The sequence below is a fragment of the Triturus cristatus genome, chromosome 6 (genome assembly GCF_964204655.1).
Source record: "Triturus cristatus chromosome 6, aTriCri1.1, whole genome shotgun sequence".
NCBI lineage: Eukaryota > Metazoa > Chordata > Amphibia > Caudata > Salamandridae > Triturus > Triturus cristatus.
Genome location: NC_140589.1, coordinates 1,335,968,073 through 1,335,986,486, shown reverse-complemented (window position 1 = coordinate 1,335,986,486; position 18,414 = coordinate 1,335,968,073).

The following is an 18,414-nucleotide window of genomic DNA, read 5'->3' as shown; positions in this document are numbered from 1 at the left end:
AAGATAACCCCTGCTCACCCCCTTGGTAGCTTGGCACGAGCAGTCAGGCTTATCCCAGAGGCCATGTGTAAAGCATTTGCGCACGCACACATCAGCAACAACATCCCAGGCACACCACAAAAGGAACTCCACACAAGGTTACATCAAAAATAGCCTTTGTATTCTCATAACATCTTAGAATAGTAATCACACAATATACACTGTGCCAACTGGCACTGGACAATATTTACAAGGGATTATGTACACATGACAGGGCCACATGGACCCCTGTCAGAACCATCACAAAGCGAACTTAGTAAAAGTAAAGCAGATCATAAACGTACAACCTGCAACCACTGGTAATCACTGTACTTAGCATCAGCCTGTAACATAAACTACATTATGCACAACATCACACCAGGCGCAAATTACATTCTGAGCCAACCTCACCAGCATAAACACATTATGCAATTATCTCAAAAGTCTTAACGCATTAGACCCTAACCTCCTAAGTATAACTACATTAGGGGCATAACTCACACAGTGGAACATAATCACACTAGCATAAACCATGATATGCAAAACAACCTCATAATCATAAAAGACCACATTTAGAGGTATAACACAGGGTGCGTAAAACATACTACATGAATTACATTTCCTAGCACCAAAATCACATTAGGACCTGGCGCCCTACAATCCCAACAGCCCCCCTGGCCAACCGGCCATCTCAAAAAGGGGGCTCAAATGCCCTGTGTCCCGAAAGTCAGGGCGCACTGCCTAAGCAGCAAAAGTCAAGGGTGCACAATCTGCGCAGACCTAAACGTAGCAGCTGGCACTAAGTGCTGCGCAGCTGTGAAGGTCAGGGGCAAAGGAGTGCACCTCACTCCTAACTCAGACATGCACCCAAAAGTCAAGAGAGACCTAAACGGTGCAGCTGCCCACTACTTGCTGGGCAGCTGTAAAAGCCAAAATGCGGCATGGGCTTTCACTGGCTCTTGAAATCACTGTGCCCAACGTTGCAGCTGCCCGGGCTGGTGCGGCGCAGCTGGGGAGATAAGAATGGGTACTGGAACCACTGTGCGGTATGACCCCCTCTGGGTCCCTACTGGACCTCCTAATACAAACGGGGCAACGTTGCAGCTGCCCACTGTCAGGCGGGGCAGCTAGGGTGGCCATAACTACTAGCACAGGCACAGGAGGCTCTCTAGCCCCGCACACAAATACGTGCCCTCTCGAGGGAGCCACGCGGGCTCTGGGGGAAGAATATGCCCCCCGTTGGCACACACAGGCTCTCCTAAACAAATGTGCCCCAATGGAGCGCACTGGCGCATAAGATAAACATGCCCACCGTTGGAGCCACCAAGGCTCGGGAAAACAAACACGCGCCTGCCTCGTTGGAGCAGCCCGCTGCTATCTGGGGCCGCTCTGACTCTGGACTTACCGGGACAGGCGATCTCCAGGGCCGTCCGGTCACGCTGCAGCTGCCGCGGGGCTCTCCTCACCAACATGGGAGCCTCGCCTTCCTCTGGCAGCCTTCTCTCGTCCCGCTCGATCTCCTCGGGACTTGCAGTAGGGGCAGGCACCGACAATGTGCCTTGCGCCCCCTCCACCTCCTTTACAGCAGCACTTCACCCGGTCCCTCTCCTGGTACCGGGACTTTTTCGTCGAGCCCGCGAGGCTCCTCTGCTTCCTTCTCGGCTGCGCTGCCATTGGACAGCCGGCCACGAGGCTCCACCCACAACCAGGCAGGGACGCCGGACTTCCGGGTCGCGCTCGCAGCGGCCCGGCAACTTCTGTTCGAACTTGGGCTGCGGCGGTGATTCCATGGCCATAAGAACGCGGGGTGGGCTCCCGCCGACACCGTGGCAATGCGGGGTGAGCACCCGCGATTTAAGAAATAAAGATGAAGCAGACAATGAGGGATAGGCTCCCTCTCAAAATTAAAAATATAGAGCGGGGTGGGCTCCCGCCATAATAATGAAACCATGAGCAGGGTGGGCACCCGTGAACACGACCAATCAGCGGGGTGGGCTCCCGCTCGGCAGCCATTACGGGGGAATCCCTTTGGAGGGGGATTCCCTCTACAGGACCGGGCAGCGCCGCACAGCCCACGCTCCTCTTCCCAGGGGAAAGTTAAAGTAAAGCATAGCGCTCTCGAGGTGCTACAAGCAGAAAGTTCCTGAAGAGATTTAATGGCTATGCGGGGCCCAGGGAGGCAAGCCCCCATGGCAGCCCCCCCTGAGCCCCAGCAGCGGCACTCCCGGCAGGACCAGCACACTGAACTCCCCCTTTTCATGGGGTCACAGCCCCCATATTTATACTACATTTTCCCTTCGTGACACAGCACAGGCAAGGGGAGAACCAGATACAACTGGTTCAGGAGCACTTTGTTTTGCTCAGCTCCTCTCTTCTATTCACAGGACAGGCCAGGGACATCAGACGCACCACAGGGGGTGGAGCCAGCATTGTGTAGGGAAGGCACAGCCCTATTCAGGTCCCAGGTGCATCTCCTCCCTCCCATCTACATGCAGATCTCTCCATTCACCACCGGGCAGACTCACCCTGGCTCCTGGAATTCCCCAGCCCTCTCCGCTCCTGTCAATCACAAGTCAGACATGCACTCCACATCAGGCAGGCAGACACACAGTACACAGAAAGGCCAACTTCTAGAAGTGGCACTTCTCCACCAGTCACCATAAATCTGCGCACACCATTGCGCAGCATTTATTCTCACGAGTTTGCACATATCAAACTCGACCCTGCACTCCTCTCATACCAGGAACTACCAGGGACACACATATCCCACATGCATTCCTATGGAAGGGCAGGCCCATCTCACCACACGTACACAGAGAGCGCACGCACTTTACACTGGACCCCAGTGTTAAAGTGCTCAGAGGCCTAAAATCACCAACACCAGGTTACAGAAAAAGGCTAGGAGAACGCAAAAAGTTTCGGGGTGAACCTGCCAAAAGGGCCAAGTCCAACAGGAAGGTATTGTGGGAAGGGGGTGTAGCCAAAAGCATGATGGGAGTTGCAGTCACAGCCCTCAGTCCCCCACCCACATGGTCCATCATGCCCATGATGCAGCGCGAGCGAGAATCGGGGAGAAAAAAGAGAGCAAATTTACAACTATCCTTCCCCCGTCGCAGACCCGACGTCACACTAGCTCATTCACACACGCATTCATTGGTGGGGCCCATAACACCAACACTCATACGTTTCCTCTCACGAGTCTGCACACAGAAGGGATGATGATTACGCACTGGACATGTGGGGGAGTACCTTATTACCTAAAGGGAAGAAAAGTTATTTTACAGAATATACATTAGCATTCACCACCTATAGATTCCTAATCCTAAACATCAAGGCACTCCACCACTTGGTCGACGGACCAATTAGTTGGATTGGTTGATGGTGATTTAGAACCAGCTAAAACACATTTAAGATTCAGAATCTTCTACTCTTTTCATTGAAAAACCACAAACTCGTAATTTTTTATTAATCATATTTGTTTATCTAAATATTATTTGCAATTAATATTTACACTTATGGTCAATCAAAGTTTAGAATTTTATTCAATTAATACAAATCGCATGACATTTTATATTTACCTATTCTTGCTATCTGGATTTTTCTCTAATTCATTTGGCTCTGCATAACTGAATTTAGCCGTTAAATTGTCCAAATAAAGCAGGCCAAAGCTCAAAGTCCGAAAGTTCTTTTCTCAGCATGTTACAGTCCCAAAGATCTCCAAAGGACCAGAAATCGTGCAAGCATCTGTCATCGTCTGTGGGGTCGATAGGGGTGTGCAGTCATCAAAAACCGCAGAATGCCAGCTTTTTCCTCTCTATTCTACTACCCTTTTTATAATAAAATTCAGGATAACATGAAACATTCTTAGGCAAAGAGGGCCAATGATTGGCTGATTGGAAACGTCCGATTTTACATCAGTAGATGTTCTCATGGATTTTGCTGGTTTACTTCCTCCGTTCCTGTTGCCCTTATGCAACAATGTTAAAGGTTTGCTTGTATGTCCTAATTGTTCATTTAGACCAGATTTTACTGACGGAAGTTTGGCAGTCCTCCATGTTCCTATCCTTGACCAGGAAAACTGTGACTCGGGGTTGCCTGGAGGTTCACGGAGCCATCCGAGTCTGCGCAGTAGGCATCGAGCTCACAAGACAGTGGCCACTTCCGAACTCCATTTTGGACGCCATATTTTGGTAGGCCCGAAAGCCAACTTAAGCGAAACAAACACAAAAGAATAATTAATACAAAGAAATTAAGATTCTAATGTTAAACCCTCACTAATCCCTTTATGTAATAGTATTTTCCTAGCATATAAGGACATTTAAAGCAATAATACTGACCCTTACGGTCCAAAACGGGAACACAAACATCACAAAAGCAACATAAATCATGCGATATCCTATTACCACATGTACTGCTATTAATATGCGTAAATTTTTTAGTAATTGGTGTTATTTTGCCATGCAAATAGCAATAAGTCCCACGTGTAATTGGTGTATGCAAATGGTTGGTTTAGTTTAACACAGCAAACCGTTAGTAAAATTATAATAAGTAGGTTATATAATTAGTAATTTCATGCAAATAGAGGAGGTATACAAAATTTTGCTTTACCTGCTCCATCAATACCCCCTTTGGTGATTTTTAACATCACCACACTACCTTAAGTTTTTATAAAATTGGTAAGTAGAAATGAATTCAGTTCTCTCAATATTTTGTTAAATCACATGACTGTTTCCCCTGTCTCTTCTTCTCTTGTCTTTTTATACATATTCTCTTCCCGCTCTTCTAATTCTCCCTCTTCAAATTCTCTTTCTTTTCTTTCTTTCTCTCTTTTCTTTATAGTTTCTCTTTTTATGTTATTTCGTATTTTCCTTCTTTTCCTACATAGACATCCTAATCTCAGAATTAATACTAGAATAATCACACATGTTACTGGAAATAATATCTTACCAATAAAGGTACTACCTAGTTTTAGTAAAAAGTCTTTAATTGTAGAAAACCTTTTTCCAATCTTTTCCCAAATACCTTCAACCTCCAGTGGAACAATCCCCTCTTGCAAATCAGTTATATTCTTTATGTATGTCTTTAAATCTTGACTTTCGTCAGGAATATAAGTACAACAATGTTGAACTTTCAGCATTCCATAGACTCCACCCTCTTTTGCCAAAATTATATCAAGGGCAAGTCAATTTTGCATCACCATAGCTCGCATGGCAACCATTTCGGTATTTACCAATAAAAATCCTCCAGCAGTGCTTGTTGACAAGCGATCCACTACTGTTGATAATTTTCTAATTTTGTGTGCATTCAGAGATATTCCAACTGCTGGTATCAGTGCTCCAAAAATGTCTCCTACAATATCTGACCAAGATTCCCTTCTCCTACGTGCTAGTTGTTTACCTATCTCATGTGCACCATCTTTTCCTCTTCCCACATGAAATATCTTTGGGAAAACCAGGCCAAGATAACATGTGCCATACCAATGGTCAGGAAATTGATAATAAGCTTTGTTCCCGCAGATAAAATATAATCCAGGAAATACCGGATAATTTCCTCCTTTAAATCCCCATCCACCCATGATTCTATAAGTATCATGGCAATCTCTTGTACCTACAAAATAGTTATCATATGCAGTTTGATTTCTTCTAATATACAACTTCCCTTTCTGAGGCCAATCTAGAGCCATTGTTGGACTAGCTTCTCCTTTCAAATGTTTTTCTCTTTCGACACCCCAGACTGTCTTTTCTTCTTTTCCCTTGGGTACCCTCTTTTGCATTTTTAGTCTCCTTTCTTCTACCATATCTAAGAAAGTCTTCTCCTCACTTTTCAGACTACACTTTAGCAGGTTTTACTTTATACAGTTTATTGACTACAGGTATTTGTGAAAATATATTATCTACATCTGAAAAATAAGTTTCCCTATTTTGTAAAACAAACTTGCTAATACACTACATGTTATTCCATATGTCACTGGGAGGTGATGGTATGTCACTCCCTCCGACACTGAGGCAGGCAACTGCATGCAGACATAACAGTCCCTCACATCCATTGTTTTCACGTATTCATACAATAATTTTGAGAAAACATTGTTAGAAAAATCAGTTATGGACCTATCTTTATGTAAATAATGTCTATCTATTTTAGTTGGATAAATCTTCTGAATCTTTTGTACATCAGTCTTATTCTCACTATGACCTTCTATTGTTTCTAATGTAACCTTAAATGAGACCATTAAAGCTAATGCACTGCACAAAAGCATTAGTAATCCTGTACAACAACAACATATTTTGCAGCATCTTCGAAGGAACACACATGTTGATTTTCTACTTTCTGTGTTTGGCATTTTGTAAAAAGATCTGTGTCTTTTGACTTAGCCTCATCTGCTTCACAACCAGTTTTGTCTAAACCCAAGGCTCTAAGCACCTACTTTGTTCTTTTTCTGTTATTTCTTTTATTTACTCATTTTCAAGTTTCTCCTTCTAGAGCACTTTTGTCCTCTTCAGTTTGGCATTTGATCGTCTTTCACTTTTCTTTCACAATCTTGATTCAGAATATCCTGAACATCCGTCTCTTCCCCGATGTCGGACAAGATAACTCTCAGGATTTCCGATTCTTCGTCGTCCTCAACCACTTCTGGTATAGTCACCTTTAGATCTCCTTGGCTGTCTGCCTCTTCTCGTGCTTCAGGAAGTGCCACATACGACCATTCTGGTGACTTATACTTCTGGTTAGGTTTTCTCGTTCGTTTGCTTTCTTCTGATGGTGTCTGTTCAACGTCATTTGTTTTCTCTTGGCTAGACACCTCATTCACTTGTTCAGCTCTAGATTAATTTACTCGTGTAAATCTATACCTCAATCTCTTAATCTTGTTCGGCCAAATTTCATCCTTTGCTGGCCTTTTTTGCTTACTTCCCTTTTCATTTCTCTCAGTTCTCCATGCTCTTTTCCTCAGGACTCGACCTTCTGGTACTTCTTTGTCACTGTCCTCCGATTCGGTTCCAACTTGACTCTTACTTTCAGTAGTCCTTCTTTCCACCACTTTCTTTTTATTATCTACTTCTGTCCCTCCTCGTGGTTCTTCCACACTATCTTCCTGCTGACTAACTGTCCCTTCTTCTACCTGGATGTATGGTTTCCCTACATCTCCTCGGGGGTCTTCCGCAACAATCTTTCCCTCACTCTCTGTATCTGGTACCTTACCATCTATTTCTGTTATTTCAGGTGGAATTTCTCTCGATCAAGAATTTCTTTGACAGTCTCTTCTCTATTTTTATTTTCACTCTTATGTGCTTGTACTGGTTCATTGTCTGATTCTGAGCTGATGTCAGAAATCTACAATTTTCTTCTTAATGGTAGATTTTCTGGTGCTATTGCTGGACTTGGTTCTGACTCCCCCCTTTCAGGAGTTTGTCTTGCTCTTATTTCTTCTGTATCTGATTCGGAACTTGTATCAGATTCTTCAAAGTATTCTCCTTCTTTGTTATCCACTGGATTTGGAATTCGCAAGGTGTGACTAGCATGAATCCAGTTCTTCACTCCTGCACATTTTACAGCTGTCGTCGTGGTTAGGATCACCTGACTTGGTTTACCCCACCTTGGGACCAAACAATTTCTTCTTCTATGCACCTTTATTCTCACCCAGTCACCTGGGCTCAGATCATGAGCTGGCTTCTTTTCAAGAGTGGTTGCATCCGATCTAACCTGATGAAACACAGAATGAACGGAATCAGCCAACCCCTTGCAATAATCCATCACCAAGCCATCAGATATAGGTAATAGCTTGTTGACGGGTATGAAAACATGTCTCATTGCTCTCCCCATCACAATTTCATGAGGACTCAAGCCTGTATTCCTATCTGGAATAGATCTTACAGTCATGAGTACCAGAGGCAAGACATCAGGCCATTTTAATCCTGTGGCTAAACACATTTTTCCTAATCTGTTTTTAATGGTGCCATTTACTTGTTCCACCACACCAGAAGCCTCTGGGCGATAGGCACAAAATGGTGTTTCTGTTGCACATTCAATGCTTCACAAATTAATTTCACGATTTCATTATGGAAATGTTTTCCTCTATATGACTCGATCATGACTGGAAAATCAAATCTAGGAATGAACTCTCTCAATAGTAGCTTGGCTACTGTAATTCCATCACTCCTTCTAGTTGGGTATGCTTCCACCCATCGAGAGAACAGACAAACCATCACTAGAACATACCTCAACCTGTTGCAGAAGGGCATTTCAATGAAGTCAATGTGCATTCTTGTGAAAGGCCCTCCTTCTCTTCCTATCATTCCCAGACTTACCACTGTTTTTCTTCCAGGATTGAATTGCTGACATATAAGACATCTTTGACAAAGGCTTTCAGCTACAAGTCTAAATTTTGCATTATACCATGTCTGTTTGAAAAGTCTGATCATAGCATCTCTTCCTACATGTGCTTGTCCATGATGCATCCGTGCCATGGTAGAAACCATGCTATCAGGCATGACTGGTCTTCCATCTCTATAAACCCACACATGATCTGTTTCCTGTGGTGCACATTCTGCTTTTACCCACCGTCTCATTTCCTCATCTCCTGCTTCTTCCTGCAACTGCCTCACTTCTTTCCATGTGTTCACAGTGTTAGTAAACAACAAGGGACATGAATTCATTTCTTTTTCTCTCCCACGATTTACAGAGTTCTGATTACGTGCACAATACTGAGCCATTTCGTTGGCAAACTGGTTGCCCGCTGACATATAATCAGCAAATTTGGAATGCGCAGCACATTTCACCACTGCTAACTGCTTAGGCAGCTGTATCGTCTCAAGCAATTTTCCAACCACTTCCGAATTCCTTATAGGAGTTCCACTCGATGTCAAAAATCCTCTTTGGGACCAGATCTGCCCAAAGTCATGCACTACACCGAAGCCGTATTGACTATCGGTTATCACAGTCACTCTCACATTCTTCCCCAACTTGCATGCTTTTGTTAATGCAAAAAGTTCAGCAACTTGGGCTGATTTTACTCCTTTCAGACAAGATGCTTCCAATACAGCTGCTACCGTACATACTGCATACGCTGCACTCAGAATTCCCTCATCTGTTCTCAAGCATGATCCATCCACGAACATCACATAGTCACTTTCTGTTAAAGGTACATCTTTTATATCAGGACGTGGTTTGGTACAAAAATCAAGTACTTCCAAACAGTCATGATCCACATCATCTCTGACTTCCACATTCTCAGCATCAGGTAACAATGTTGAAGGATTCACATTCAGACATCTCACAAGGCTCACATTCGTTGCACCTAAGATGACTTTCTCATATTTAGTCAGACGACTATGCGTCATGAACTGAGTGTGGCTCCTTGTTAAAAGGATTGTCACATCATAAGGTACAAACACTTTCACAGGATATCCCATCACAATTCTTTCACTCTGTTCCAGACTCTTACAAGTAGCTGCTACAGCTTTCAAACAACCAGGCAATGCTACAGCTAAAGGGTCTAACATAGCTGAAAAATATGCAATTGGTTGCCTCAATTTTCCGTGTTTCTGTATTAACACAGAAAGTGCACATCCATTTCTTTTGCTGCAATATAGCTCAAATTCTTTCTCATAGTCAGGCATACCAAGAGCTGGTGCTTCACACAACCCATCTCTCAATTGTTTAAAAGCCTTCAACTCTTCTTTATTTAATTCAATGGGATCTTTTACATCACTCCTTATCAAGCGTACCAAAGTTTTTGCAATCAAGGAAAAATTACTAATCCACTGACGACAATATCCAACCATTCCAAGAAACATTCTCACTTCTCTTTGAGACATTGGGGCTCTCATTCCTTTTATGATCCTGATTCTATCTGCAGTTACTTTTCTTAGTCCTTTTTCAATTTTGTGGCCTAAATATTGCACTTCTTTCTGACAGAATTGCAATTTCGATGGGGATACTTTAAGTCCTCCATCTGCCAAATGATTCAACAATGCAATGGTATCCACTACACAAGCTTCTCGAGTTCTCGATGCCACAAGTAGATCATCGATATATTAGACCAATACCGAACTTTCGGGCATTTTTAAATCTTCTAGGGACCTTTTCAGAATCTGATTAAATATCGAGGGACTTTCTGTATACCCCTGTGGGATTCGGCACCATGCCAAAATACGTTCGCCAAACCGGAACGCAAAAATCTGTTGGCTGTCAGGGTGCAACGGAATGGAAAAGAAAGCATGACACAAATCAATCACTGTATACCATTCTGCATCGTGAGGAATCTGATCCAAAATCACAGATGGATTTGGTACAATGGGACAACATGATACAACAATTATATTTATTTTTCTCAGGTCTTGCACTATTCTAAAAGTTCTGTTAGCCTTTTTCAGACCCATAATTGGTGAATTACATGGACTGCTCATTATTTCTCTCAAAATACCTTGCTCAATCTTTTTGTCTATTATAGGAGTAACTCCTGCAATTATTTCGGGTGTCAATTTGTACTCTGGAATATTTGGGTAACTTACTCCTTCCTTTACTGACATTTTTACGGGATCTACATTTTTCATTAATCCCACATCTTCTCCAGTGAAATCCCATACCTCCGTTTTTACTGTTTTCTTCAATTCTTGAGGCAATCCCTCGGGGTCAAATACAGCAAATACCTCAGTGATTTCAGGCTCCATATTAGCTATAGTCCTCTTGTACAGTACATCCTCATCAGGAGTCTCAAAAGTTATACCATCAGGAGTACAGAATATTGTGCAGTTCATTTTGCACAGCAAGTCTCTCCCTAACAAATTTTCAAGGCTTGAATCGCACACAACAAAACGGTGCATTTCAGAAAATTTCCCTATGTTAACTTTAACTGGTTCAGTGAGATAAGTTTTTATCTGTCTGTTGGATACTCCAACTACTTGGATCGTTTCATCCGAGAGAGGAAGATTTTTGACATCAGCTGACCTAACAGTTGAACGAGTAGCACCAGTATCTACTAGGAAAGTTATGTTTTCATCATTTACCTTTCCATCCACAAAAGGGCCTGTCTGGTCTACTTCTAGAGTTGCGCCAAGTACGCACTCTTCTTCCTCCCCTCGGCACCGTCAATAACTTTCTTCTGACTCACTCTCATCACGTTGCAGCCAATACTGCGAAACAGCACTAGCGCGCGGCAGCTTAGTTACCTGTTCTTCGTTGTAGAATCCTGTCTCATTACTGTATTTCTGAGTATTTACGCTCTGTGGAAAAGGTGGTTTTGGCACCTGACTCTGTTGGGCAACAACCTGCTGCTGTCGCTGCGGTTGACAACTCACCTCATTCTGCACCTGTGGATTCAATGATGCATTATCGCCATTAGCACTTGGGGGAAATTTACACTCAGTTCTCCAATGTCCTATTCTTCCGCAATTATGACATGGCCAATTCTTTTTGGCTTCATCTATACTAATCTGTCCTTTCCCTTTCCCAATGTTGGGTTTTTGTCTCATGCTCGTACCATTTGCTTGTTCAATCAATTGAGCTTCCTGTCGCTCTGCCACTTTTACTTGAGCCCACATGGCCTTTTCTTTCAATTTACGTTGCTTTGCTTCAATCTCATCACTAAAATATTTTGCATGTCTCAGTACTACATCTATCTTTTTATTTTGCCAATCCACTGTATGCTGTTTAATCATTTCACTTACTTCAGGACGCAACCCATACACAAATCGATATACTAAATGACTCAGGTCCTTCTCACTCAAATTTTCATCACAACTGCATTGTTTAAAAGCTAATAACAACCTCTCATAGTAGGCGTGTACAGATTCTTTTACTTCTTGATGAGTTGTATCAATTTTTACCCAATCAGTTTCTTTAGGAGGCACTTTGTTTTTCAGGAAGGTAACTACCTGTTCTTATTTTCTCATTACTTCTGGATCTGGAGCACCTGTTTTTGGATCTCTAGGATACTCTTGAGTAGGCCAACCTATTGTAATTTTACATTCTGCCCATGAGTCTGCTGGTACAAGTATGTCAAATAAACTATTCAAATCAATCCATAATACTTTTGATAATTTTACAAACCTGTCTACCTGCCTGTACCACTCAACCGGCTTCTCGCGCAAGCAAGGAAAGTCATTGGTGAATGATAAAATATCTTGTCTGGTCCAGGGGACATGCACATAGCCTCCACCTGGAATCTCCCTCATGGGACATTCAGTTACCACCTTTTCTTTTTCTCTTACTGGATAAGCTGCAAACGTTTTGTCTATTGCATCGTCTCGTTTTTGAAACCATCTACTTTTCCATTTGTCTACATCGCCCCATTTTCTCAGTAAAATAATTAAGTCTTTAATCTGAGTTGTTCGTCCTGCAGTATTCAACATTTTCAATATCTTTTTCAGAAAAGTCTACTCTTTATGGTTTTTGTAATGACCTCACCTTTTCAAAGTCGATACCCATTTCACTTGCTACTTCTTCCAATCTTTCATGTAAATTTCTTGCTCTCCACGTTATACTTGTGCATAGAAACATTAATTCTTCATCCTGATAGGCTTTTAACTTTTCTGTGGGAATAGTTCCTACTATTAATTCTCTAAAACTATTTTTAATTTGGACACATCTAAAGGTCGAGGCTCAGCATCTTTTTGCTGTAAACTCCTTAACCATTCACTTAATTCATCAGAAGTAGGACCTACAGGAACCATTTCATTTCGGGCTTGTTCCAAACTTTTTGGTGACCCTGGTACTGATTCTGTCGTCATTATTGCACTATTCGCTAGACTCTGATTTACTGTCAAATTTTTAGGAGTACTTTGTTCAGAAATTCCTACCGCTTGTCCCCATGGATGTTCTCTTGAACCTCTTCTTTGCATTTCATTTTGTTTATTACTGTTATAAGGAATCGTCATACATATGCTCACTATCCTTTTGTTTATCAAAAATAGGCATTACAGGTCCTATTGTTCCAGGAACAGTTACAGCTTCCATGTTTTTAGTCAATTCCCTAATCTTTTCTGTTAACTCTAAAGTAGTTCTGGCTAATTCAGCTGAATTTTCATTTGCCATTTTACCAGGTTGTGTATTTTCTGTTTCTCTAAAGGGATTATTTCTTCCTACCTCATGTGGTATTGATTCAAATTTTATATTCTGTGGTGATTCTTTTACTGGGGCACTTGGTGTCATCAATGTGGAATTTAGTTGAAACGGGGGTGGATTTTTATAAAACATGTCCTGAAGAACATCATCCTCACACCATACTTATAACCTTCTGATCCTGTATTATTTCTCTTCTCTGTACATTTTCTACTACTAGTCTCTTCAGCACTTCTCATAGGGAACATACCATCAGCAATATTTGCACTTCGCCATCTCCTCATTCAGTCATCATGATTCTCCTGTCGCTCTCTGTCATACATCTCATCTTCCCATTCTGTCAATGCTTCAAACTGAGTAGGTCTAGATCTCGGTTCTAATCTCATCATTTTTTCTCTTAAATTTCTCAATACCGCTACATTGAATGAACCATGTTCTGGAAATGCTAAAACTCCATCATCTTATGTATACTTTGCCCAATTGTCTAACCAAATACATGTATGATATCCATATTTCGCAACCATAAAGGATGCGGGTGATTTCGGTGGAGAAAGCAACTGTCCCTCTCTAGTCGCAATCGGTTTGTCCTTTTTAAATAAACTCTTGATCTTTCCGAACCAGGACTTTTTATCTTTTTCTGGTGTATCGTAATACATCATTTTCTCTTCTTAGTATTGCTAGGTTTCTCGTACGATTATTCTGTTCTCTTATCCAATCGTAGCGCGACTCACACTAACGCACCAATCCGGAGCGTCCATGTCACTTTTGCAATTCTCCAATCCCAGCGCGACTCACACTAACGCACCAATCAGAAGCATCTACGTCACCCTGTAATTCTCCACTCCTAGCACGGCGTACACTAACGCACCAATCCGGAGCGTCTACTTCTCTTACTGACTGGCCAATCCCAGGGTGGTCTTTTCTGATGTCAGCTTTTCTCGCTACTCCTGCTTCTGCTGACCCCTCCTTTACACAATTTATTGGCAAACTTCCTTCACACTCTCTTATACTCAAAATCTGTTAGTAATGACATAAAAAACACCACCATTATCTGTTTCGCTAACAAAAGAGATAGTCTTGACCTTTCTCACAAGACTTCTGTCTTTACCGAGAGCAGCGCTTACCTCTGCCCTACTACGGAATCATTACATCCACCAATAAAGTAGCACTTCCCTCTACCTTACCCTTCTTGAAAGCATTAACTAACCGTTTCTCTGGAAATAAGACACCTGTTGGAGACGCACTGCTCCTGAGGAATAAGACCAGAGTTTCACAATTAAGTCGAATGCTATTTCATTTACACACATTCATACGGAAAATGTAGTTCATTCACACAGAATCCTGTCTTTCTCGAAAGCAGCGCTTACCTCTGCCCTACTACAGAATTATTAGACTCGTTAATAAAGTAGCATCTACTTTACCCTTCTATCAAGCTTAGGGAACACCTATTACCTTTCCAGTGATAAGCGTAATCAGAGTTCACAGTGACTCCTGTTACTTAAGACCAAAATTTCACAGGTGCCCTTCGCTACCCATACACCTCTTTCATTCAGAAATGTCCCTAACGATAACACACGGCGATGTTACCAAATCAAACCCAGACAATGCGTTGTGCAACTTCAATCGTCACACGTTTTCCCCGTGTATCTACAGGGCAACAAACAATTCACCATGTGACTTCTCTTGCCACAAGGCATCCGACTTCCTACATCCCAGAAGTCTTCAAAAACAACAGAGAACGCAATGCGACTCAACATAAAATGTTAGTACATAAATCAACACTCATTCAAACATCCGCAATCAATAATCGATATTCAAAAAATCGGAAATAAGCAATAATCAAATCAATAAGCAATAATCACCAAACCAATGCAATAAAACCATCATTCTGCTACCAGAAAAACTGATCCAGCGTGAGCGAGAATTGGGGAGAAAAAAGAGAGCAAATTTACAACTATCCTTCCCGCGTCGCAGACCCGACGTCACACTAGCTCATTCACACACGCATTCATTGGTGGGGCCCATAACACCAACACTCATATGTTTCCTCTCACGAGTCTGCACACAGGAGGGATGATGATTATGCTCTGGACATGTGGGGGAGTACCTTATTACCTATAGGGAAGAAAAGTTATTTTACAGAATATACATTAGCATTCACCACCTATAGATTCCTAATCCTAAACATCAAGGCACTCTACCACTTGGTCGACGGACCAATTAGTTGGATTGGTTGATGGTGATTTAGAACCAGCTAAAACACATTTAAGACTAAGAATCCTCTACTCTTTTCATTGAAATACCACAAACTCTTAATTTCTGTTAATCATATTTGTTTATATAAATATTATTTGCAATTAATATTAACACTTATGGTCAATCAAAGTTTAGAATTGTATTCAATTAATACAAATCGCATGACATTTTATATTTACCTGTTCTTGCTATCTGGATTTTTCTCTAATTCATTTGGCTCTGCATAACCGAATTTACCCGTTAAATTGTCCAAATAAAGCAGGCCAAAGCTCAAAGTCCGAAAGTTCTTTGCTCAGCACGTTACAGTCTCAAAGATCTCCAAAGGACCAGAAAACCTGCAAGCATAAGTCATCGTCTGTGGGGTCGATAGGGGTGTGCAGTCATCGAAAACCGCAGAATGCCAGCTTTTTCCTCCCTATTCTACTATCCTTTCTATAATAAAATTCGGGATAACATGAAACATTCTTAGGCAAAGAGGGCCAATGATTGGCTGATTGGAAACGTCCAATTTTACATCAGTAGATGTTCTCATGGATTTTGCTGGTTTACTTCCTCCGTTCATGTTGCCCTTTATCAACAATGTTGAAGGTTTGCTTGTATCTCCCAATTGTTCATTTAGACCAGATTTTACTGACGGAAGTTTGGCAGTCCTCCATGTTCCTATCCTTGACCGGGAGGACTGTGACTTGGAGTCGCCCGGAGGTTCACGGAGCCATCCGAGTCTGCGCAGTAGGCATCGCGCTCACAAGACGGTGGCCACTTCCGGACTCCATTTTGGACGCCATATTTTGGTAGGCCCAAATGCCAACGTAAGCAAAACAAACACAAAAGAATAATTAATACAAAGAAATGAAGATTCTAATGTTAAACCCTCACTAATCCCTTTATGTATTAGTGTTTTACTAGCATATAGCGATATTTAAAGCAATAATACTCACCCTTACGGTCCAAAACGGGAACGCAAACATCACAAAAGCAACATAAATCATGCGATATCCTATTACCACATGTACTACTATTAATATGTGTACATTTTTTAGTAATTAGTGTTATTTTGCCATGCAAATAGCAATAAGTCCCACGTGTAATTGGTGTATGCAAATGGTTGGTTTAGTTTAACACAACAAACCGTTAGTAAAATTATAATAAGTAGGTTATATAATTAGTATTTTCATGCAAATAGAGGTGGTATACAAAATGTTGCTTTACCTGCTCCATCACCCAAACTGAACCATGCTCACCTCACAGAGAGTGCCAAAGTACTAACAAGATGGCTGACACTAGGCTCTGCTGTGGTGAGCACAAGGCCCTGCTGGGACCTGTGCTCAAACAAACAACAGGACACCAATGCCTGACAGACTGAAAGGTAACTTGCACTCCCTGGAATGGAAGCATGTCTCATTGTGGGATATCTGGCCTAGTGGGAAGGAGTACTGCCAGCCCTGACTACATCCACCAGCAAGTTCTTGCACACACACTCCTTAACACAAACTCCACACAACTCACCTGGGATAATGCATTCCCTCAGACTCAATTAAAATATCTCACAAAGATTTACCACACTGGGATCTGCTGTGTGAGGCACATGGGCCAGTTGGGACTTGTGTTCAAACAAATACCAGGACACCACTGTCTGTCATCTTGTCAGCACAGGCACACCACCACACAGGGAAAATGAATCACAGGAAGGAAGGTTAGGTATTGTGGGAAGGTGGGTGTAGCCAAAAGCATGATGGGAGTTGCAGTCACAGCCCTCAGTCCCCCACCCACATGGTCCATCAAGCCCACACTGAACCATGCTCACATCACAGGGAGTGCCTCAAAGTACTTATAAGATGGCTGACACTAGGCTCTGCTGTGGTGAGCACAAGGCCCTGCTGGGACCTGTGCTCAAATAAACAACAGGACACCAATGCCTGACATCCTGAACTTTAACTGCGACTCCCTGCAATGGAATCATGCCACATGGGGGACTATCTGGCCTCTGTGGGTGAAGGAGGTCCTGCAATGACTCCAAATGCTATCAAGGCCGGCTCAAAACACACCTTCTCAGCCAGAAAAAATAGCACCCTTGGGACCAGTCACTCCGAAAGTAAATGCCTTGGCAAGATGGCTGACTCATGGTCCTGATGTATCAATTGGCTGCAAGTCACACCTATGCACTGGCCAACTCAAACACATTTACACTCACAGCCATTGGAACTGTAGGTATCCTCTCACTGTCTGGCGATGCAGTGGCCCAGGGGTGTCCCCTGACCTGGCTGTGACGGTGCATCTCGTAGATGACAATTGGGGAGAGGTAGACATAGTACATAGCACCAAGCACACACAATGTCACATATACATTATTGACAGGGGACACCTGACAGTGACTAGAATGGACACACCCATATAGCTGACACTGTAGCATGGTGTCATTCCCAAAAGGTGCAGTTGTCAATTGCATTTCAATCCCACATTGTACTGCGTTGCATGCATCATTCACACAACACATCACTCACTGTCATAGACACTCCAAACACATCGACTAACCAGGACTGCATTGGAGGAGGCATGCAACTCACAGCAGCAGAACTGCAACACACACACCTCTGGCCATCACTGTCATGAGCATGGAAAAGCAAGAGAGCTGCTGTGCTCAATCCCTCTCACCATGGAGGAAATTGACAAGATAAATGATGTCAGCACTGACCAAACCTCAGGACCAACATAATTTGCTACCGTTACACCATGACTTGCATGAAATGAGATGTGAGCTAGGAACACAGACAACCAAATAGTATCTCCCATTAGATCTCAGGCATACCGGACTGTGACCATGTTTTCCAGTCACACCAATGTGACTCACAAAGTCAAGCAAAAACTGCCACCCCACATGCCCCAAGCTTGCAACATACCCTAAGTGTAATTGTACATATGTCATTGTCAAATAACAAATGATACAGCTGTGTCAGGTATGTGATGGAACTTGAGTAGCAATGGCCATGTACAGACAATTGATCAATACATGAGCTGGTCATGCACACAGCTTGACGGAAACATTGAAATGATTCAGGTTTACATAACAAAGTGCTTCAACAATAT